The sequence below is a fragment of the Anas acuta genome, chromosome 5 (genome assembly GCF_963932015.1).
Source record: "Anas acuta chromosome 5, bAnaAcu1.1, whole genome shotgun sequence".
Lineage (NCBI taxonomy): Eukaryota > Metazoa > Chordata > Aves > Anseriformes > Anatidae > Anas > Anas acuta.
In genome coordinates this window covers 39,951,088-39,974,618 of record NC_088983.1, presented here as the reverse complement: position 1 = coordinate 39,974,618, position 23,531 = coordinate 39,951,088, and the positions used below count along the sequence as shown (strand labels likewise).

General features: G+C 37.0%; 1 long non-coding RNA gene across 1 annotated transcript; it reads left to right on the top strand.

Annotated features, from left to right (window-relative positions):
* Positions 1–14,351: 14,351 nt before the first annotated feature.
* Positions 14,352–22,361, top strand: LOC137857613 (uncharacterized). The gene is made up of 3 exons (XR_011097179.1): positions 14,352–17,866; positions 17,967–18,036; positions 20,145–22,361. It is a non-coding gene; the product is annotated as an uncharacterized lncRNA (long non-coding RNA).
* The last annotated feature ends 1,170 nt before the right edge of the window (positions 22,362–23,531 follow it).

Below are 23,531 nucleotides of genomic sequence, written 5' to 3'. Positions count from 1 at the left end.
GGATCGAATCCAGCAAAGGGCCATGATAATGGTTCAGGGACTGGGGCATCTTCCATGCAAGGAGGGTTTGACAGAGTTGGTATTTTTCAGCCTGGAAAAGAGAAGGATGGAACAAGACTCTTCTCAGTAGTGCTCAGTGAATAAGCAATGGGCATGAACTGAAATACAAGGAATTCCATTTACACATAGGAAAAAACTTACTTTGGAGTGAGTTGCCCAGAGAGGTCATGCCGTTTCCATCCTTGGAGATACTCAAAACTCAACTGACCCTGATCAACGTGCTATAACTGACCCTACTTGAACAAGGGGTTGGACCAAGTGACAAGAGGTCTCTTCCAGCCTCAGCCATTCTGTGTTTCTATGAAATTCAGCTAAGGTTTTTGTGAGCCACAGCACAGAGATCATTACAAGATCATACAGGTGTGGCCAACACATAATATAAGGCAAAGATTTTGTTTATCTTAGGTTGGAATGTTGTAGCAACATGAATCTGTTTCCTTCCCTACTTCTTCATGTCTTTGGGCTCCTGATCCTGCACAAAAAAGATTCCCAAACTTCACAGAACAGAGGCTGAGTTGCTGCTGGTACTTACAGTAGCCACAAAACTAAGAGGTTATGGAAGTCACAGCTTAACCCAAAATGCTACGATCCTCCCAGACAGGAATATTACTAAATTGAAATGATTTTTTTTAAATATGTTTAAGTCCTTTTTAAAGTCCATGTTTGTAAATGCAGATCATTTGTATACTTTTCTCTCAAGCTTCAGATGCTTTAAAATGTTCTTTCTTTGATTCTACTTAGAGGGGAAAAGATCAAGATACAGGCCCTGGATCTGTATCTGTATATGTAAAGAACACATAAAGGATATACCCTTAACAAAGAATACATTGGAATTGACTTCAAATTTATGTGTGTGTATTGTTCAGCTAATTTGCTTCAACTGAAGCTTAATTAAATAGAGCTACAGCAGTATAAACCAGTCTACACAAAGTAAAAGGAAAATTGTGTGTGTGTATGAACAGGTTTTAATTAAAACTGAGATTTTAAAGATTTTTTTTTTTAATTGAGCTATTTCGGACTGCAAAAATCAACACTTGCAACTTCAAACACAAAACAAAAAAATAACATCCTCAGTCTAGTCACAGTTAACCACATAGTGACTAAATATAGCATCAGCTAGTCCTCAGGATATGTCCACAATAACAGATTACTCAAAATGTTCTGCTGCTATTCCCTACCTAATATTATGCTTACAACAAAATGCGGAAGTTTAAAATATCTCTGTAATTATGGTAAACAGACAACAATCAGTAAAATTGCAGAGTACTGTCTGCTGTTCCTAACCTACAGGCTGTATATAGAAAGCTAAATTAAACAATTTTGCCTGCCATGGGTACTCATATGCATACTAGATTCCAGGTGCTGGTGAAGCATAGGGAAATCATTCTGAGCTGGATATAAACTATAGTCCAGATTTTCTTGAAGATTTTTAGACGATTTCTAATTCTGAATAATTAGTGTGTGTTCCTTACTAACTGTGTCAAGAATTTTCACAGATATTTTTAAATGTAGGAGTCATTAGATAGAATGACACTATTTCCTTTTGCTTTCTTACTTTGGAATTGTGATATTACTCAGTGTCCAAAAACCTTTATGCTACACTCAAGCCAAATTCCTCTTGGAATTGAATACAAAAAGAGGAATGTATCTGCCTGAGGTTTCCCTCTCCCTGTGTTTTGAGGAAAGCAGTATTTATTTCAGGGCACGGCTTCCACCCCTGCCTGCCTGCGACCCCCCAGATGGCCTTCTGCTTACGTACTGCAGCCTCTGAGTGAGAACAGGAAGAGGCGAATCAAGGAAGCAGCTGTTCTCTGAATCACAATCCTCTCTGGATTTCTCTTTAAAAGAATCATAGGAAGATAACTATTAGAGCAGAAATATATTCCTTGAAGCTACCTCTGCAGCTGCTACCAAAAGGACTCACTAGCATGGTGGTAGAGGTGCAATTGTGAGCAAAGAATTGCAATTTGCAATTGTGAGCAAAGAAGTTTTGCTGTCACAGATTGAGAAAATCTCTTTCTCTTTGGTTGGTAGGATCTACAGGGCTGGATGGCTACAACTTCACAGCCTGTACAAAGCTGCCTTTGATTGGCTCCAGAGGATTCCCTTGTATCTCACCCTGAATAAAGACTTCCCAGTCAGGGTTGCTGGAAAACTTAACCTAACAATAGATAGAGCAAAAATTCATTAGGGATTTCAGCATCCAGTGATCAAAGTGAAACTCGGGTTTGATAACAATATCTTATATAGGAATAAATGGATACACTTTACATAACAGAGAAACAGAATCATGTTCTAGCATCTCAAGATGCCAGAATGCATTTCGTTGTTGGTAAGACTTTCATCTTTAGTGACATATTCCATATTACTCTGTCTAGCTATTGGTAAACATTACCAAAAAACATGAGTTTTTGTTGTTATTGTTGTTGTTTTAATGTGGAGAGACAAATTTCTGGATGTCTCATGGGCAAAGAACATCCAGTTTGTGCTTTCTTTTAAAAATTTCAGAATTCTTCAATAGCGTTAAAAAGGTGACTAAAAGCTAAATTACAGAAATACTTGCTCTATTAAGGACATACAGTAGACATAAAGGAGTGCACAAGTCCAGTTTCTGGAAATCCTTGAGGTGTGTTACATACTCACTGTACAGCAGAGTTTTCCCAATACTTCCCTGGGGGGCTGCACTTCTAATATTTTCAAAGTCTATATTGAAGAGTCGTCTCTGTCTTAACTCAGCTATTCCAATACAAACCCATGCACAGCTGGATTTGAAGAAAATATAGAAACTGTATCACTGTTTAATTGAGCATGTAGAGGCCAAAATTGAATGTCAATAATGGTGAACAGTTTTTGGTCAAGATACCTATGAAAAATATAGATTTTGTTAGTCATTCTTCAAGTTTAGGAAAATCTTTCTCATTTTAGAAGAGAACAACTTCTGAAGGCAGATATTATTTGTTTCTTAATTACCCCCAATGTTTATTTTATGAATGGAGCTATAAGATGTACTGAATTTCAGAGTAAACCTTTTGCCTTTCATCTCACAGATGAACTAGACCATTTCTGTACCAGATACTCTCAAGATATTTGTAAAACAGCCAAAAATCTGAGCCATATGTTCAGAAATGCTTAAAAACAGCACTGAACTTGTAGTATCTAAAAATAGCTTTGGTTTTCTGGTCTGAGACCTGACATTCTATTCAGTTTTTACTTGGAACTTTATCAGCATTTGGAGATAGCTAGCAAGAGCTAAAATAGCAAAATGAGTATAAGAACTCCTACATTATCAGAGCCATAAATGACTGTGCTTTTGCATCTTCCTTCAGGAAATTATACCAAAAAATGACAGGTACATTAATTCACAACAGATCAATTCCCATGTAAACTCCTGAAAGCTTCTTATACTTGATTCCTTCTCAGATCCTCTCTCAGCCTTCTGAGATCCATTTCCATTATGTTATTTTAAGGAGAGGAAAAACAACAACAACAACAAAAAAAAAGACATTACTGGCTCTCCTTCCTGGCTCATAGTTCCTTCCTGCCTTCTTGCCCTTACTGAGAAATTGTCTTGATCTGGTTGAAAGCTAGAGTAATACAGAAATTCAACCTTTGTAGCATTTATGCATAAATCAAATGCAGATTTAGATAGATTAAGGGATTTTAATATTCCCTAGTTATGCCACTTGTTACGTGCTTCCTCAATATAGCTGTTAGTTCTGAAGTTTTACCTATGCTCTCCCTCTTTTCTATTTATCTCGGGATGTTTTCATGGTCAAATGAATTTTCATTTACAAAGTCCAGGAACTCATTTCAGTGAGTCAATATGAAAAGAACTTCATATATGTAGAGGCTATGTACAGGATGCTGAAATTGGATGTTTGCTACTTTGTTGCTTGCTATCAGTAAAAGTCACCAAGGAACTTTGGAAACCGTTACTTCTGCTCACTGTATTTTATATGCACAGATATAAATACATTTCATAATTTACATTAGTAGAAGACAGTGAAAAAACAAGTTTCTCTGTTCTGACATTATTAAAATTGCATTTTTAATTCCCATTCTGTTAATTTCTAGATACCTTTTCCCATATATTTTGTATGTGTTACTAATATGGACAGAAAAAAAACCTTTCCTACAAGCTTAGTTGGTGACCTCAGATGACACTTTACATTTCAGTTTGAAAACAGACCCAGTTAATTACTCAAAACATTTATTTCCTTGATTAAACATCTCGTGAAAACAGAACATCAATTTTCATTGGAACTTAGGCTTCTGAATGCAGAAGTCACTTTTGAAAAAGAGCTTAGATGCCTGACCTGGATGTTTCTTGAAAATCATGCTTTGTTAGCTTTAGCATTAAAAAAAAAAAAAAAAAAAAAAAAAAAAAAAAAAAAAAAAAGTGAAGTACACATTCCTGTAATATTTCATCAAGTTCTGACTAACAGAGAAACAGAAATGTTCTAAAATGTGCAATTACAAACAGGCATAAACTTTGAGACATTTTTGTGGTTTCAGAGAAAACTGACTTGAGTACATACGTCTGGAAAGTCCCACCAAGAAGCCACTTCTGTATTTTCAGGAAATTAAGTAAAAGGGCCCACTGCATTTTTTTTCCTATTGTCCTGTGTTTGTTTATTTTAAGCGACAAAATAAACAGACATTTGTGATCATAGGTACAGAATTTATACCAAAAGACACTGTTTGAAGATAAAAAGGTAGTTTATGAAAACAACAGTTCTTAAAAGTTTTGAGACCATTTGTAATGGTCTTATATTCTGTGAGACTGTGAATAGTGGGGGGATTTCAAAGCTCTGCAGTTGTGGAACCAAGCCACAATCGCAGTCATTCTCCCAAGTACTCCTTTTTTACTTCCTTCTTCTGGAATTACCCACAGAGATTGCTTGACATATGAAAAGTAGTAGGATATACCACAAGATGCCCCTGAAAGGTTATGATAAGAAAGGTGAGTGGAAAAGTACTATCCTGAATTAGATCATCATTCCTGAGCATGAGATACTAGATCAGAAGGTCCCTGTAGCTCCATGTCCTGTCTCCAGCACTGGTCAATAGCAGATACCTACAGAAGAATGTAAAAGCAAGACAAGCATATTGTCCATATTCTCCACTATTTGGAAGACCCCCATATTCAGTACCTCGTAATTCAGAGATTTCTTTACATAAGAACAGAAAAGCCTTGTTGGTTCAGAACTAGGGTTTGGCCCTTGCTAATAAATGTTGAAAAGATTAAAATTACAGTCAGTTGGATCCTGATGTAGCTCAGAATCACATTTCCCCTTTTTACAAAGCAAGTGGCTCCATAAGCTCCATCAGGTCTGCATTGTCAGAATAGACAGCCTCTTTCCTTTCTTTTGGAAGGTCTTCCAGATCAAGGGCTCTTTTCATTCCTTCAGAATTTCTTGATTTCTAAATGCCCCTGGCAATCCAGAAGGCAGGCTGTCCACTTGAAAGATTTCAAGCACGAGTACCTTCCAACCTTGAGGCTAGAGATCTGGAAGTCTCAGAAACAAGACTTTTTGTGATGATAGTGATACCAGGCATCAGGAGACTCACAACTGCCACATGCACTGTCCGATCATGCAGAACTCTGTCCCTGCTGACTCCTTAGCAGTATTGCAAAGCTGTGACACTTGGAATGAGCCCTGAGCTGCACAATTAGTGATCATGCCAGAGGCATCACAAGTGAAGGCATTAAATAGAAAGTATATTTCACATTGTAGCTGAGCAATCTTTGCTGCTTTGTGGTGAGGAAAATGGGAATTCAATGGAACTAAAAGAAAAGGAAAGAAAAGGAGAGTATTCCTCACATTGGCATCTCAAGTTCCACTGGATTCCTGCAATGTTTCTCCCACTGAAAGAATGATGGGATTAAGGTACTTCATGTAATCATATTGTATACTTGCCTATACATACTGTTGAATGTCCAGCAGTAATTAATGATATTGTTCCTTTGTTCAGCTCTTCCTTTAGTGTTGTGAAAACAGTCTTCTAATAATATACAATGCTGTTTCATGTTAATATCTTACACTTAGTTCTTCCTTTCTGTTTTTAAGAAAACAAGCCCAATGTCCTTGCTAAAGGTAAGAGGTTGCCTAGAAAAAGCATTTTCAGAAGGCTTTAGTTCAAAAAAATGTAAGCAATGATGAAGAGTTATGGCAGAACCATCCTGTCATACTGCTGCTGCACCCTGCTACTCCCACATAAAGCACGGTGCTAGGGGCAGCATCACGTCCTCACCTCGCATAAGCCTCTGTTCCAACAAGATGTGACAGCTGAGCTCGCAGACACAGTTATGTCTTACTGAAATATTAGGGTTTGTTGTGCACAGTGACATGCTGAAAAACTCTTAATTAGCTGCTATTTACAGTATCTGCTTTTACAGTAGATCCTAATTCATTGCCCTCTGCCTATACTATGTCTGTATATGCCAAATGTAGATTATATTGCAGCTAATATCCTCTTGTGTATGCATATACAAAAGATGATTAGCTGTAAAGCCTTCTGTGAGACATGTTATGTGGAAAACTACTTACAAAATATATCAGGTTGCACCAGACAGCTGCCTAAATTCTGGAACGAATATCTGCTAACCATTTATATGCCAAGATTGTTGTATCTGCTAACCATTTATATGCCAAAATTGTCATTCACAGTTACTTTGTAACTGTATCCAAACCACTAAAGCAAAAACTTTATTTGGCACATAACACATTTCTGATCCACGGTTGCACTGGTACTAAATAATATACCAGCCTAACACAAGCATGTTATTATGCTTTTTCCTTGCTTTACCAACCTCTGTGGTCTACCATGCCCTCACTCTAAATTTCAGATGTCTGTTTCTAATTGGATGCTTCCTTCTGTAATGATAAAGATGATTCATATAGTGTCTTAAACGTATACAAGACTTTTCGGAACATGCTCAATACTTCTGCTTTAAGGCTGCTCTGTGCTCTTCCGTAATTATATAAGGTCTTCTCAAAAGGGGATTGGAAAAGGCTGTACTTTCCAGAGAACAGCAAATAATGTGATTTATAAAGAGATCGATGTGAAAAAGATATAAACACAAATTTGTTCTCTTTGCAGTGGAATCCATGAAAGCTTTTCTGATACTATTCCTTTCGTGACAGTATGTAATATTCTAGTCTTTCTTCTTTCAAAGAAATATGACTTTCTTTTAGAAAACATTATTCTGTAAAGATACTGAATACAATTAAACTTTACCTAAAACTTAGAAGCTCTTTAGGGCAGAGATACCTGTTATATTTTGTCTTTAAGTAGAAATGAACACAGAGAGAATCTGTGCCACTGCTGGAGTGCCTTGGCACTTCCACAATAAAAACAACAGTGACTGTGGTGAGTAATGTGACCTCGACTTTTATTTATACTGCCTTTTTTGTATTTACACTTGTATTTAAATTTCCCTCCTCTTTAAACTTCTCTCCCATAAGTCATAATTTGTTTCCCCAACCAGTCCTTTATTTTGCATCTCAATCAGTGTGAGGCTTATGAAGGGGGAACACTGGAGAAAGAAATGAAAAATTGTGCTGGCTGTTTTACCAGAACACGGGAGTTTTCCCTCTTCAACTACCAGGAGGCTTTGTCCATGAAACTCATGAGTGGCCCTGTAAATGCACAGATAAACTACTATCCTGATTTCCTAAGTTTAACAAGGTGGAAGAGGGTCAGCAAATAGGCCCGTGTCTTGTGGCAAAATTTAAGCATTCATTGATTTCTGTGAGTGCTTGAAAGGACAGGTAGAAATAATATTCACCCCACCTTACCACCCACCTACATTGCCCCTGTACTGCTTTTCCTTGTCTAACGGATGTGGCAGTGACTGCAGAGCTCTCTTAGTACAACTGCCAAACCTTCTTTTCCTGTGGGAGCTGGGAGACCTATTAGTAAAGGCATCTTCTGCATATTCAGATTCAAAGGTCATTATCTGCCTTTAAGTTCAAGATATACAGCAAGCTCAGTATATCTCAGATCCTTTCTTTGAAGCTTTAGCCCCAAAAGACACCATTTCCATTTGGCAGCAGAAGCTGATTCACGTGTTATCAGAAGCCGGCCTTCCTCTTCTGGGAACTGGAGGAAACCGGATTTGTCATTCAAAATGTCAGCAGCCTTTTAGGTAGCAAAAATTAAAAGGCAAGGGAACTAAGGCCAGTAGTTTCAACTTGTATAATAACAGTGTCAAGACATCTGAAAACAGGAAGAAGAACAGGTCTTGGGATGTTTTAAGTTAGGTGCCAACCTGGTTTCAACCTATGCCTGTTAAAAACTACAAGTCATTAGGAGCATAAAACACTGTTGATTTATGCTTCTTATTCTCCTCCCAATGTCATTTTATTCTCATTGTACAATTGACTTTACAAGCTCCAGCTGAGGACTAACATCACCAAGGACTATGGAAAGCTCTGCTCATGTACAGACACACACAGAGAAAAGGCTGGTCTACTCTCTCAAGAGCAACTGTACCTATTTTGTCCTGGTGTGAGACAGGAACCTGTCATGTACTCATCATTGCCAAAATATGCTCAAAAAGAATAAAAATTCAACACAGAATGGTTTTCTGTAAAGTATTTTGTTAACAATCTGAGAACATTATTATCGGGCAGTCAGAAAATTAGTTGTTTTTGTTGTTGTTTTTTGTCAGAATAAAGTTAATTACAAAATATAAAGCAATATTTATAACATTTACAAGCATGGGTGCTTAATGACAGTGCAAAGAACTTCTATAGGGGGCAATTCTATTGTCTATTACAGGAGTCTGATTTGGCCTGATCTCAGGAAATCGACCTTGAATCAGGTCAGCAGTCTGGTGACTTCACCCATTACTGAACCACCTGATACAAACAGACATGAAACTAAGGACTCCATAAAAATAAAATCTGTGGAAAATAGAGTCTGAGAGCAGCACTCAAAAAACTAAGGTGAATGAAATGTTTGTAGATGTAGGAGTGTTACTTCTTTGACACAGGATGGCAGATGGGTAAAGGTATGATTCATAGGCATTTATCAAACAGAGGATTAGCCTCAATATTATAAGTGAATTTGTGCTAGAGAAGAATGTCTGAGAGGAACCATATGGCTTTAAGTCATGAAAATAGCAAGTTTGCTGTCCTAAAAATAATAATAATAATAATAATAAAATCTTAGTGAGGTATGTGGTTTTGATGGCAGATTTAGAAAATGATTGGTAAACTACGTTAGATTGTAATTTTAAGAACCACTGAATTATCCTACATTGGTGGTACTTGTCTTTTATTATATGGTCTGAATTCTCAGCGTGGCTTTAAATGTTTGTGTCTACTCTAAGTGCTTTTTATGATATTCATTTTTGGCCAAAAAGAGGATATTTTTATTTAAAGAGATGTGTAAAGTGTCAGAGATTATTTTAATTTATACATTGAATGTAGCTTTATTTATTTGGAAGACAGTTTCTAAAAGGAAATTATTTCCATTTGGAAATGTGAATAGTTAACAAGACAATTCCGCTAGTTTTGCATGTAATTCCTTTTTATGGATGCATAATTCCAAGTTTGGAAAAAATGTAAGGTGGACATATTTCTTCCAGTTTTGGAGGTGAGAACACTTTCCCTCACAACACTTGGAAAAAGTAGTTGGGGTGAAATCAGTAATATTCTAAATATGTTCAGTGTTTATACAGGAAAAAAATAAAATGTCTGACTTGCATCCTACAAAGGAACTGACAGTGTTTGTGGAAACTGGTGGTGACAGCTGTCAAACAGGAAACGCGTAGCAGGGAACAAAACGTGGCAAAATGGCCTCCAGACGTTTTCTTAGAACCAGGAGAAAGGGAGTTCAAGTCATACTTCAGCTGTGCAAGGGACTCGAGAGCTACTGGACAAAAGTGCATTTGGTCCTTTCTGTGGAGAACACCAGCTTGGCGTCCTTCTCCAGTGACTGCACCAAACATGAAGGGAGCCCCAGCTGTGCAGGGTGGCCCCGTGTCAGCTGGAAGGGCATGCGAACCCCCAGACAGCAGCCCTAGTGAGGAAGAGGGGAGGTGTGGGGGTCCAGCGTGCCATGCCCCCAGCCAGAGGACATGTTCCAGGTCCCAGTGACACTGCATTTCCTGCTCAGCCTGGAATGCATCTTTCCTAACCATACCCACACTACTGACAGACACGAGCAAATTACATGTGTGAAGTCTGCCTTTAAGCAGATTTCCTGCAGCAGTAGGGATGTAATTTGTGACGCATCTTCTCAGTACTTCACCCGAAAGTAGACTGGCCAGCTGAGGAAGAGAAATGAGCAATAGTAATTCCCCTCAGAATATAGTCATCCTCTTCCCAGTACTTCCTCATGGTCCTAGTTTGTCATCTTTTCTTTCTGAATGTAGAAATTCAAATATATGCATGCATAATTCAGTATTTCATTGCATAGCTTCTTCTGTGATTTTTCCTACTACCCTTTTTTTGCCTTAGCAAGAATCTTTCCATGTTCCTCAAACATGGGACTAATCAAGGAAAAGAAAGGCCCCTTTTTCCAGGACTAACATAGAAAAAATAAATCTGAAGCACTTCCCAGCAATTTTGGCACTTCCAGGATGATCTGCAGTCTTCAGTGTAGCTCTAAAGAACTTTTATCTGGTTTCTCAAAATCTCTTTTGACCACTTCTATAAATCTACCAGGGGTACCAACTTGAGCACATAACAGCAGTCCTAAGTGCCCCTAAATTACCTTCAGAAAATACCTGAGATGCCTCTCTTCCATTTACATGCCTGATTAAGTGCTTATTTGCTATGTAGAGCAAAGCTCTTGCTTTGAAAATTCTGTTTACTTAACAATTATCTTTTTGAACTAGAGCAATGCTAGACGTTTCTACTCTGGTATTTCCAAATCCCTCCTTGGCTCAGTTAATCAATCCCAAAGCCCTTTTCTTCTTTAAATAGAAGACTGGATTTATGAACGCCACAAATCAGGGGTTTTTACTTGATGTTATAGCAGTCTCTACATTTCTCTTCTGTAATATGAAGACACTGACCCTCAGGCAAGTTTAGCAGCTCTGCATTACGACAGTGAGACAAAAACAGTTTTAACTGCTGATAGGCTCTGTATAAAGACAAATCTCAAGTTCTCAGGGGCAGTTCCTGTGCCTACGATAGCTTCCACTTTCCCTTTTCCAAAGACTTGGCATAAACAGTTATCTGGGAGAAGGTTGAGTATGTTTCTGTCGGCTTCATTGTGGCATGAAATGCAGTGGTTAAGTAGTTGGCCAGGAGTGGGAGTAGTGTTTTTTTAATTTCTCTGAATTAAAAGTCTTTTGCTTTGTCCACTCCTTCTTCTCTAGAATCACTTCATTTGAAGTCAAATGGGACCTTCTGGTGAGACTGGATTGTATTGTAGCCATGACATTTAGTAAAAACAAAGACTTTTTTTTAGCTGTGTTCATCTCCCTTTTCTGCTACCCTCACTTCCTTTGATTTCAAGCATGTTTTACTGTTAGCCAGTATATATGACACAATAAGTATACTTTCATTCTTCCAAAAATAACCATAAATCAGCTGGAGACTGATCTGAACTGAGACCACAATTGAGATTTAAAACTCAAAATTGCAAAACTCATGGCAGAATCCAATGTTTGAATCTCTTCTATGCAAAATGATATAAAGCCCTTGTGAATGTGGCTAAAATACTGAAATACACAACAGCTTCAATTATTTCCTGTCTCTGCTTAGCTCTTTTCATGGCCTTGGTCTCATCACTTTGATTTTCTCACACTCAATTTCTCCATCTATAAAATAGTGTTAAACTTACTCCTTTGTTAAGTATTATGAGATAAACTAGTAAAGTGCTTTTATAGTACCTGGCTATTATAGCGAGCATGGATGATACTTAGAAAATAAGTTAGCCTAAAAATTGCACTGACTATAAGCAAAAGATTCTTGCTCAGAGATGTGGGTTTATATAAAGCAAAACAAAACAACAACAACAAAAAGCCACCTCCTTTGGACCAGCCTAATGACTATTACAAACTATTGTTTAGGTAGTAAGGCAAGATTTTTTTTAAAGCTGAATATATTGTAAGCTTGAGATACGTATATTTACTCATCAAGGTGAGAAGTAGGATGACAACTATACAAGAAAAGAAGAAATATTTAAATGTATGACTCATCATAGGCACAAAACTAAAGCATTTTTGTGGGTGTCAAAACTGGCTAGGCCACATTTGTTGCCCTCCCAGTAATTACCCATTCATGAGTGATGGACATACTTGCTGGCTGATGTATAGCATGAAGGAGTAGCCTGATGAGTTCCAGCAAAATGGATACCCTTGTTCACCTTTAGTCCATTATATCTGGCATATAATTGAAAAGTCAGTGGATTTAAAAGGTTTCCACATTGGTATGTGTGTTTGTAGGACTGAGACTGGAATTTGTAAGGTATTTTTTTAATCAGAAAGTACTTCCACTTTAAAAGGCAATGTGCAGATCTGGCACATCTGGCTTCTGTTGTAAGGGACAATGAATGAATCCTTAGCTGCTTTGTACACACAGGACATTGACAATTATGTAAACAGAGTAGGTAAGAAACCAAAGAATCTTAGGTGGGGCAGTGTTCTTTCAAGAATAAATAATTCAAATAATAATAATAATAATAATAAATAATAATAATAATAATAATAATAATAATAATAATAATAATAATAATAATAATAATAATAATAATAATAATAATAATAATAATAATAATAATAATAATAATAAATCCAGTGTAAGAGAATTAGGTTTATTTTTTTTAAATTACAATTTTTGCGGTGAACTCAGTTATCCAGCCCTTGCATCATGTTGCCTTACAAATTGGCTACACAGTTATGCTAACCTAAATTACTGGTTTGTAATTGGACAAAACCTTTGAAAAGTTTCTCATATAGAACTGAACTTTTTATGACCTGTGTCAAAAACCTCTATTTGAGAATAAAAGCTCCAGTTTCAACTGATGAGTTTTGCTCATACAGATGCAACAATTGATTTGGCAATTCAATTTACATGGAGGTCATTCCAGAGAGGGTTTTACAAATGGGACAATTATAGATTATTTTTATTTCTGTGACTAAAAAGTTAAATTTTCAGGGGTCAATTGGTAAATCTGTCCCTCAAAAGCATTTCAGGCAAACGACCTTTCATGTTATATGAAGCGCATAAGAAGTCCTCCACCTAGGGTTTCAATGCAAAGACAAGGTCACCAGCCTAACTGCTCAAATTGGCTGGTAGGAATGGCCTTTGTTGCAGTGATAAATTGGTCATTTGCTAAATAAAACTATTCTGTGCTGCAGATTTACTTGCCGATGTTGGGTTTATGTATGGGTCATAGAACAAATTTGATATATAGCATACAAGATGACTAGTTGCTCTTTGTTTTAATAACAAATATATGTAGAATATTTGGCCATGCCTAGTCTATAACCTGAATGTCTGTGCTGTTAAGTTACACTGCCCATTGCAGATTTCTCCCAAACAACTCCTAAGCACAATTTAGGAGTAAACACAGGAGAGTAACCACCTGCAATAGTAGTTTGCAAGCAGCCACTCTGATTTGGAAGGATAAAGAGAGGTTAACAGTACTGAGAGGACCAGACCATGCCAGTTGACTTAAGGCCCAGAGGATACACTATGGTACTATGCATTTTACTAGTATGGATGTAACTTTAGCCTAAGAGACCAGATAAATAGCTTAATATGCTATTACCGAACAAAAAATAGGGTGCATTGATGCAGCATCTGAAGTCAAGATATGTTCCTTGATATCTGTAGTCAAGTAAATAGTTTTGTCAATATCTCCATGTTATTGATGTAAATAGCCTTGTCCTCAAATCAAGATTTATGTCCTATGTACACAATAAGCCTGAAAATGTGGATTTTGTTGAACCAAGATGAATCTGGACCCAAGAGTGTTCAGAGGCTTTATTACTTGCCAGCTAGATCTAGACAAGCTCTCTATGGGTCACATATAGAGATACATAGCCTGAAAAGTAGGGAGGCAGTGGGTAGGACGTACTTCCCTTACAGCTCTTCTTCAGGCTATCTCTCAGGATAGTGTAGAGAGTCATTAAAATCAAAAATCTACTCAGCAGAGTACGAGTGACTCATATAACCAACGGTTTGCTGAATCATCCATTTTTACAGTTGAAAGGCTTCACTCATTGTTCTTCTTGCATAGCAATTGCACAACTGCCAGCCTAAACTGGGTATAAAATGCTCCTAACTCTGGAGATGCTATTTTACACTCTGCACTCAGTACTAGTGCAAGTCATTGTTCAAGATAAAGAACAATGGAGAGCTGGGACTTCAAAAAGTAGTCATGAAGTCTCTTTTTATACATGCAAGGCAAGTATTATTCTGCTTACACTACAAGCTCAATGGGCTGAAATATGTACAAATCCAAACAGAAACAGAGGATTGTTTACTGTCATTTATTTTTTACCTTCATTATTTGGTGTACTGCTTTGAGCCAAATATTCTATTAATCAGGGCTTAGAAAGTATTTTATGTTTATGAAGAAAAAAGAAGGAACAAAATGGATTAACTGATTGATGCTAACTTAGCTTTAGAAAGATCTTGTTTTTTAAAAAAAATAAATCTGAATATGTTCACTTGATTAATTTTTTGTTGGTAACATCATTTTTGAGTTGTACTGCGGGTATTCAGCACACAAGTAAGAACTGAGTTTCTTCTTTTTAATTGACTTACAAAATAGGCAGAGGGAAATCATGTTTCAGAATATCAAAGGATCACAGTAAAAAGTTTTGTTACAGAAAGCAATTTCTACCACCACTATGCCTTTTACCTAAAAACTTTGTTTTCATTTGTCTGTGTTGTTCTTTCTTTCATGTGCAAAACACCAAAGAGCTTCTGAGTCCCAAGAATATCCAAAGGTTTAGTGTCCCCCTAAGAAAAGTTGGGCCACCTGACAAAAGCTAACCAGCACTGATTTATAGCAGTGTGGAAGTGCATAGGTTGCTGTGGTTACAGAAATACCAAAACCTAGCTTGGGTCTTTGACTACGGTTGGAGGGAAGCACTGTTGCAGGTTTCTGTTTAGAACTAACCGTGTTACCAGCAGCAGTTTTTGTAGGATGTATTTCCTGAACTCTTAAAAATAATGTTCTTAAGATAAGTGCTAACACATTAGCAGCCAGATGCTGCTCGTTAGGAAAGAAGAGTGACTAAGCTCAAATCACCAGCAGTATCAGAGTGAAAAAAAAAAAAAAAAAAAAAAAACTTTCTGGATTTATTTTCTTTTGGGGCAACACAATTATTTGCAAAGTTCTGTCAGGCATCAGCTGGCAATATATTTGTGCTCAGTTTTAAAATGTGTCTGTATTCTGAAATGGCCTGTTTTTTTTTTTTTTTATTATAATCAAATAAAATCAATTAATGTATTTTTCATCCTTTAACCAAAACTAAGCACTTTTTGAAACCCCTAGTGACTGTGCATTCAGCACTGCATTCCCTCTGGGAAAAGCTGCTACTCTAAAGTCGTGACACAATTACATTGATTCACTTTTCCTCAGCGCTAAAAATGGGCAAATCCAGGTTAACTGTGAGCATAAACTCTACAGCAAAAAAACTCCTTCAATGAGCAGCCTAAACTTTCCTTACAGGGGCTTATTTGAATATTCCTATCCCTGTTGTAAAGAACAGACAATTGATGCAGTCTGCTTCACTGTGGCAGAACTATAGATAAAGCTTTTGCCTTGTCCTTAAGGTAGCATTCTCTTTGTACGCAGGTGTCCTATCAAGTTACTTATTTACAGCTGAGTTACAACATTCCTTTCCGTCTTCCACTGCATACGTGTGTGCGCGTGTGTGTCTACAGAAACACACACTGGAACGAAGAGGGGTAAATATGCACTGATATCCTGTCTACGAATGGCACCCAAAATTGGTAACACTTGAGTCTCAAAAGTCTAACCCGTTTGATCTTGTCTAGGAAGCAGAAGTTCCAGGATAGTCATGTAATGCACAAGCAGAGTTTTTCCCTGCTTACTGCATGAAATGTGGATTTAAAACTTAAGCAATCTTTACTGTATGTTCCATTACACTTAACTATAGCTGAGGTCTTTTAAACAGCACGATAATTGCTAATGAAATGATCAAGTTTTCAGTTCATTTAACATGTAATATTTGTATGATTAGGCATTATGCATTTCCTTAACATTCTTATACTTAGCCAGTGAATATACTATGCAGAATTAATGAAAGAAATTATATGATTTTCTCTGTAATGTTTATTCACAGTATTATCACCATGTGATTTAATTATTCTGATCAGTATAGGTCTGACTATCATAACACTCATGCAAAGGAAGGGCAAGTGTTCAGAGCTATAACAGTAATATTTTATCTGCTCTGTACAAAATTATAGAAACACTTAAATGTCCATGTGAACTTAGAATACTTTCAGCCTGAGAATACTTTTGTTTTCTCAGGTTTTCAGGACTTGGGGTTTGCTTGTTACCCTGGTAAACAGCATTATTTTTAAGTTAAATGAGTTCCTTTAAAAATAAGACTTTTGCACATGTATGGATTTGTATTTGAATGTCTAATAAACAGCTTTTGTTTGGGAATTAAAACTGTCAATTGATTGGACTGTTCTAGAGAGTGACGCAGCTCCCTGAACTAATCAGAGCTATTATTGCTTGTCCTGAAATAAGGAAGTGCAAAACTGCAGTTCATATACAAGCACCTTTCTTAGAGAGCTAAATGACAGTTGCCCTTTCATGAACTTGAACTTATCTGCAGTTGAGAACAAAAAAAGTGATAAAAATCTGGGTAATGAAAGTGCATTGGTTTCGATTTTCAGTGGTTTGTTTGAGAGCTAATCTTGATCTTTCTGAAGTTGCTGGTAAAAATATTGTAAATGAGTTGTGTGGGTACAGCCTATGGTGGATTAAAAAGTTCTTGCTTGTACCTGGAGATGTCAGCTATTGGCCCACCTGAAATAAAATCCTGTGTAAGAAAACATTAACAACCTGAGCCTGAGTGAGAAGTCTCATTCAGTGTTCATGCTTGTGGCCTGGGGAGCATGAGGCGATCTGACATAAGATACACAAGCCAATTACTACTTAATGCTTACTGAATAATTCACTGAAAAATGGATCGTAGAAGTGTGCTTAATGCTTTACTCAATTCTGAAATTGTGATTAAAATGTGTGACTGAACCAAGCAGAAGCTTGGCACTAAATCTGCTTGTTAGTATTGGCAATAGATTATTATTGTTGTTTTTTGTTGTTGTTGTTGTTTGTTTGTTTGTTTGTTTGTTTTTGTTTTTTTAAGAGGAAGAAGCTCAAAAGAGCTGGAGTATTTTGATTTGAAAATTGGCAAATGTGATTGCCTGAGGGGTGGACAGGGGTAGAAACTGTTTTATTGAGTAGATAAGAATTCTGAACACAGCAGGAAACATAATCTACAAAGCTTTCCAAAAATGCCAGCACTGATATTAAATATGTATGCCTCACCCCATTTGAGTAATAAGAGTACTGTGAGTTAAATTTATTTCTCACAGTGGTGAAAAACACATCCCACACAGATATGATAAAGCACCAGAAGAACAATGAGACAACCTGGGGGATGAGCACTGCTGTGCTACCAACCAGCAGGGCTACGGCCCCTCCAACCTCTTCCCGCACCCCCAGACGAAGAGAATCCCAAGGATAAGGCTGTGGGCAAGGTCCCTGTGCTACACGGCTCCCATGCACTTCCTAGAGCCTGCCTGGCCCAGCTCCCTGGACACGGGAACCTCCACTACTTCCCTTGGTGAGCTCAGCACAGCCCCACGCATCCGGGCTGCAGGATGCTTGACCTGACCCGAGGCTTCTCACAAGGACAATGTGGTTTTGTTATTGGTCTTTTCCAGGATCAAAAGAAAAAATATGCTGTCCAAAGTACTCCGCTACATGCCACAGGCAAGCAGACCATCCTGCACAGTAAGCAATGCTCTCTTCTCCTTCTCTCATCTGTATTAAGTGATAAATGGAGGGGGCTAGAAAGCACAGCCTTGCCTTGACTAAGAGGAAAACTTTCTTACGCAGTAGTCCCATATCACTGGACTGGGATAAAGATTTATCACTCTTTAAGCTGAAGTATAGAGAAAGCAGCCATCAAGAATTTCAGCAAGGACAACATACTTCCAGTTATGCCTCCCTGCGCTTGGCAGATGACAAAGGCATTGAATGTCAATAATTAAACCATATGGACTAAATTTTTTACCCTCTCCACTCCCAGCTCCACACTTTTTCTTGTGGCAAAGTATGGTTTCAGCATTTGATCTGTTCTACTCACCCCTCCCATCCCTTTGAGGAAATTAGTTGCATATGTAGATTTGGTTTTGTGTTTTCTAATCTCAAATAGGATCTAAAACTGTGTTTCAAACAAAAGGAAGATGAGTGGGCACAGAGCATTACTTTCTATCAGTGTCTTTCACTGCCAACTTCTCACTGATCTCCACAGACTTTTTTTTTTCTTTTTTCCTCTTCATCATATATCTTGCTTAGCTTTTTGTGTGTTGGCTTCTGGTAGCTAAGCCTCCTGCAAATGAAAACTTAAAAATTGAAAAAATATACAAATGGCATTAAGAAAATCACAACAGACAAATATGATCCCACACCATTTCCTAATTTGTTATGTATGAGGGAGTTATGGACTTCATGTTTTAAGTGTTTTATAACTCAACCAAGAAATACAGATGGTATTATTGCAGGGTTATTTCAGACCTCAAAAGCCTAAAGATGGCCATGCCAAAATAGAAAAACATGGAAGAGGTTAAAAAAAAATGTGAGAGAGAAAGCTTTCTCATGCAAACAGTCTACTGGAAGTCTCAGCCTAGTGTACTAGTGTATGTGTCAATCTTAGTGGAAAGGGTTTGCATTTCTATTCTCTGTGAAGTTACAACTCCTCTTTCTGATTGTTAGGAGCTTGTTTGTTCACATATTTTTGCATTAGAAAACCTGACAGATGTATACATCATATTCAATATACTAAATCATTAATGTATTGCAGAAGAGTGTCTGAAGTAGAAATTATGATCAGTGAAACTGTGAAGAAAGTATCAATCATTTGTAGCTTTTTTCATGAGTATTACTCTAAATTTCACCAAATCCAGTTCCCATGTAAGAATTACAGACCACATTTGTTTGGAAGAAAGGATGTGTGGTACACAAAACAATGATTCACAGAAGAAAAGATAGAAGAGAGAAAAACCTAAAACTGATAAAAGGATTGAATGTTGAAGAACAGAATACAAAATCAGAGAAGTACAAAGTGAACTCAGGAACAGTTTTGAAATCTAGAAAGACAGCTTTCAAGTGACTATGAACAAGAGTAGAAGAAGTCATACCCTGTATAGTGGGTCTCTCCTGGAAATATTTTCTGCAGGCAAGGTGATCAGGAAACAGATTTTACGTTAAATGCTGGTCACACTTTGTCAGGTGCAGTCTGAGAATTATGATATATGCAAAGAGCTCCCACATGAGTAACGACATACTTATTCAGGCTCATGTTAAAAATCTAATACTAAAAATAGAGAGAACTATATGAAGTTAGAGAAAAACACCAGCTCAGAGTTCTTCATCACATTGGTTGAAGTATATTGACTTTCCTGCCTTCTGTGCATAGCTTCATACCTTCTACTGCATTTTCCAGCTGGTGATTATTCAGTTAGCAATCAGAAGAGAGAGCATCATATCTATTGTCAGCATGGTAGTTATGTGATAGTAACAATTTTGTTCAAAAAGATTCAATGATTCATCCAAAATCATGGAATGGGGTATCCTGATCTGAAGGTGGCACAGAAAAGGCTTCTGAGTCTCTCTGGGTTTTGAGATAAAATACGATTTATTTGTGATTATACAGCAAAGGGAATGTTCTCAGAACTGTTTCTAAGAATAGCAGGATGACTTCTTCAGCAATTCTCTGAGTAATTTGAGAGTGGCGTATATTGTGTGTTTCTCTATCCCATGAGAACCTTTTGATCATAAATATATATATAATTTTACATCAGCATTTTGGCATTTGACTTTTTCTTTTTCATTCACAGTAGCTTGACTTGCCTAAGAAATTTGCTTTGCTCTGTAGTGTTTGAAGAATCTTTGTGGGATTTTTTGTGGGAAAGTCATAACATGCATTAACTCTCGGACTTCACAATTCTTCACCTTATCTGCAAGCAAATAAAAAGTCTGTGGAAGTCTAAATGGTAGATTTGAAAATGAAGGATCTGAGAATGATGGCAAGGAGTAAGAACCACAAGAGAACTGTTCTCAGAAGATTTACTACAATGCTATCAAAGCTTCTTGCATGTACTTCATTTAATATAAGTAATCACCATACAGTAGCGAGCATATATGTAACCAGTATATATATATGTGTACTGTGTATATATATATATATAGTGTGTGTATATATATATATATGGTCATGGCCAGCATAAGAGATAGTAATAGTCTGATAGTTTGGGGTAATCCCAAAGCAAATGTCAGCTCTCACAAATCCTGAAAGCCATTGATTATGACTCTATTACTAAAGGAAGATAAAATAAAAATCAACAGCATTGACATTATAGGAAGAAGGAAAAAGAGTTGTGGAATGATTAAAGGACAAAGGAAAAAAAATCTGATTTAGCTGAATCTGAGTGAATCCAGCTGAAACATCCAAAGGTTTAGTAGTGGGGAGAAGATGTTCCTTTTACATTCACCAGCTCTTGAAGTTGTTTGTAACCGAGTCAGATCGCTTCAGGGCTCCCTTAACGTAAATCTAAATCACAAGATCAAGAGAGTACTTTGTTAGCAAACTATTGCAAAAGTATAAATTCCCAGTAACAGTGTCTTTCCTACTAAATCACAAGATCAAGAGAGTATTTTGTTGGCCAATTATTGCAAAAATATAAATTCCCAGTAACAATGTCTTTCCTGTGATAATGTCTCATGCACTGTTGGGCTGGGCTGAAAAAGATATTAAAAAGATATGTTCTTTAATTTAGAAGAATATGTTCTCTTTACGTTTCATATACATGTGTGGCTGCCATAACCTAATGCTTCTCCAGTAATACAACATCGCATCTTCATACAAGCCAAAATTTGATGCCAATTCTTTTGTAAGCTATACAAAACAGAATAAAATTTCTAAAAGGAAAACTGAAAATTTACAAATAAACATAACCATATTTGGCAGTATGAATGTTTGTACTATTTTTTAGAAAAATTAGATACAGTGGAGGATAGAAATTTCCTGCCAATAGGATTCATAGCAACTGAAAAGCCAATATAGCAATAAAACCTTACACAATTATTGTCTGAAAGTCCAAGTTAGCTGTTATAGTCAATGTTAACTACATAAATGTTAAACTAATAAACCCTGGAAAATATACTGCTAGGCATTGCATCCACTGCAAAATGCAGCAGCTAACCTTCGAAAACTTGTAAGTAATAAGAGCTTTAGCACCAGACCAAAGAAAATGCCCTTACTGATTCATTCCACTATGTCTTTGTCCCAGTTTTTCTATTCCTGGACTTTAAAACACTTTTTAACAGATATAATTTATCCTCTGAGACCACTAACACTGTGAAACATACCACAGCAGTATCTTCCTGATAGTTTCAGATCAAGGAACATAAAACAGATGAATGTGCTAAATGACTGTTTTGCTTGACTCCTCCTCATTCCTGAAGATAAATGTATTTTCTTCTGCTGTTTTGAAACCTGAACTATACTTACAGGAGTGCTGCTGAGATGGTAATCACAATTTGAATAAAGGTAATTGCTAAGTTTATTCAGGAGGACATATCAGCAAACAAGACCTCAAGACTTCATTGACAGGAATCTAAAAAGACAAGAGTTTGAAAGACAGCATCAAAAGCTGTTTTCCATTGGATGACCTTCTGCAGCTGTCCATGTAGTGTCTGTGCTGTAAACAGCAAGTTTCCTTCTAGACAGGTAGCTGAAAAAACAAAGGTTATTTTCTCTTACATTAAAAATGACTCTTGCACACTGGGTTGATTGGAGTCTTCTATAAAATTTATGCCAATCAGCTGCTGTTTCCATTGACTTCCAAGAAAATCTTGCCGTTTGATTCTCTCTTAGGGCTTTTAAAATTTCTTAATTTCCCCAAATGCTTTACCAATCCATTTTCAGTATTCCTACTCTTATTGTTCTAAATTGATTCATAGCCAGTCAAGACAAATAACAGTTCCCAGCAATTTCAGATATATGGCGTCTTCAGGTATGCATTTTCTAGTAACAGCAGGAGAATAATGTGTGGTTAACATATTAGATTGAGATCAAGAGGTCTGGAATCAATTCATGTTCTTACCACAAAGACTCACTACAACCTTGGGCAAATCACAGCAGGAAAAAATGTACAACACAAATCTTTAAGCATGTGATCTAGGTACCTCAGCTACAATCTAGTCTCCCTGTGCATTTCCTGTAGGCAATGGATAGATAATAGTTGTAGGTACCTCCCATTTCTCTCTGCAACCACTATTGGACTTCCATTCTTTATTGGATTCCTCTTCTTTATCTGCATATTCAAGGATGAGCTCAATGATATCTTTGAGTCCTGTAGACACACTGACACCAGCAGCAACAAAGCCTGCCCAGTAGGTATAATACTGTGGGAGAAAAAATGCTGAGAAGGTTTATTAATTTATAAATGCTTCATTTTTCTGGAACCACTGAGATAGGTGTTCATGCATATGTATGCATATCTGTGCAAATCCGTGTGCATGCAGGTATGGCTACATATGCATCTGTCTGTGAATGGCCATGTGTGTATCCGAAAGCTTAAAAACAAGGGCACTTTGCAGACATTTAGGAGAAGACTGATTTAGGGATGGAAGATTTCACCAAAAACACAGAGCACATTTCCCACCATGTGTTCTGCATTTTGCTTGTCTACATTTCCCATTTAGGATGAATAACTGGAAACACTCTGTCAGTATCCCAGATCACAAGAGGAGCAGCATGCTTCTTGACTGCCACACATTCTGTGAAGGAGAATAGGCTGTTTGCTGTAGTGTAAGTCAGATTAAGCTGAAGAGAAGCAATCCTATCACTTTCTCCCGCACGCAGACAATTTACACCTGCACTATTCAGCTATGCTGAAGCATTTTAATCAGTCTCAGAAAATCAAGAATATAATTTTAAACCCCCTTGTTCTCTTATACAAATCAGAGATCCAGAAATTTCATAAGTAGATGTCACAGCTTGTGTGTACAATGGAAAGAATTAAAAATAGCTTCTAAAACCCGATTAAATTTTTGTATATTTGTGAACTAGATTTGGTCATTATATTAACCGTACAGTGGTATTTGTACAGCAAATACATGTACTTTGTTATTTGCAGTGTAAGATTAATATATATATATATTTACACATGGATGATAAGAGGAAATATGTAAAACATTGATATTATCCATGATTCATTGAC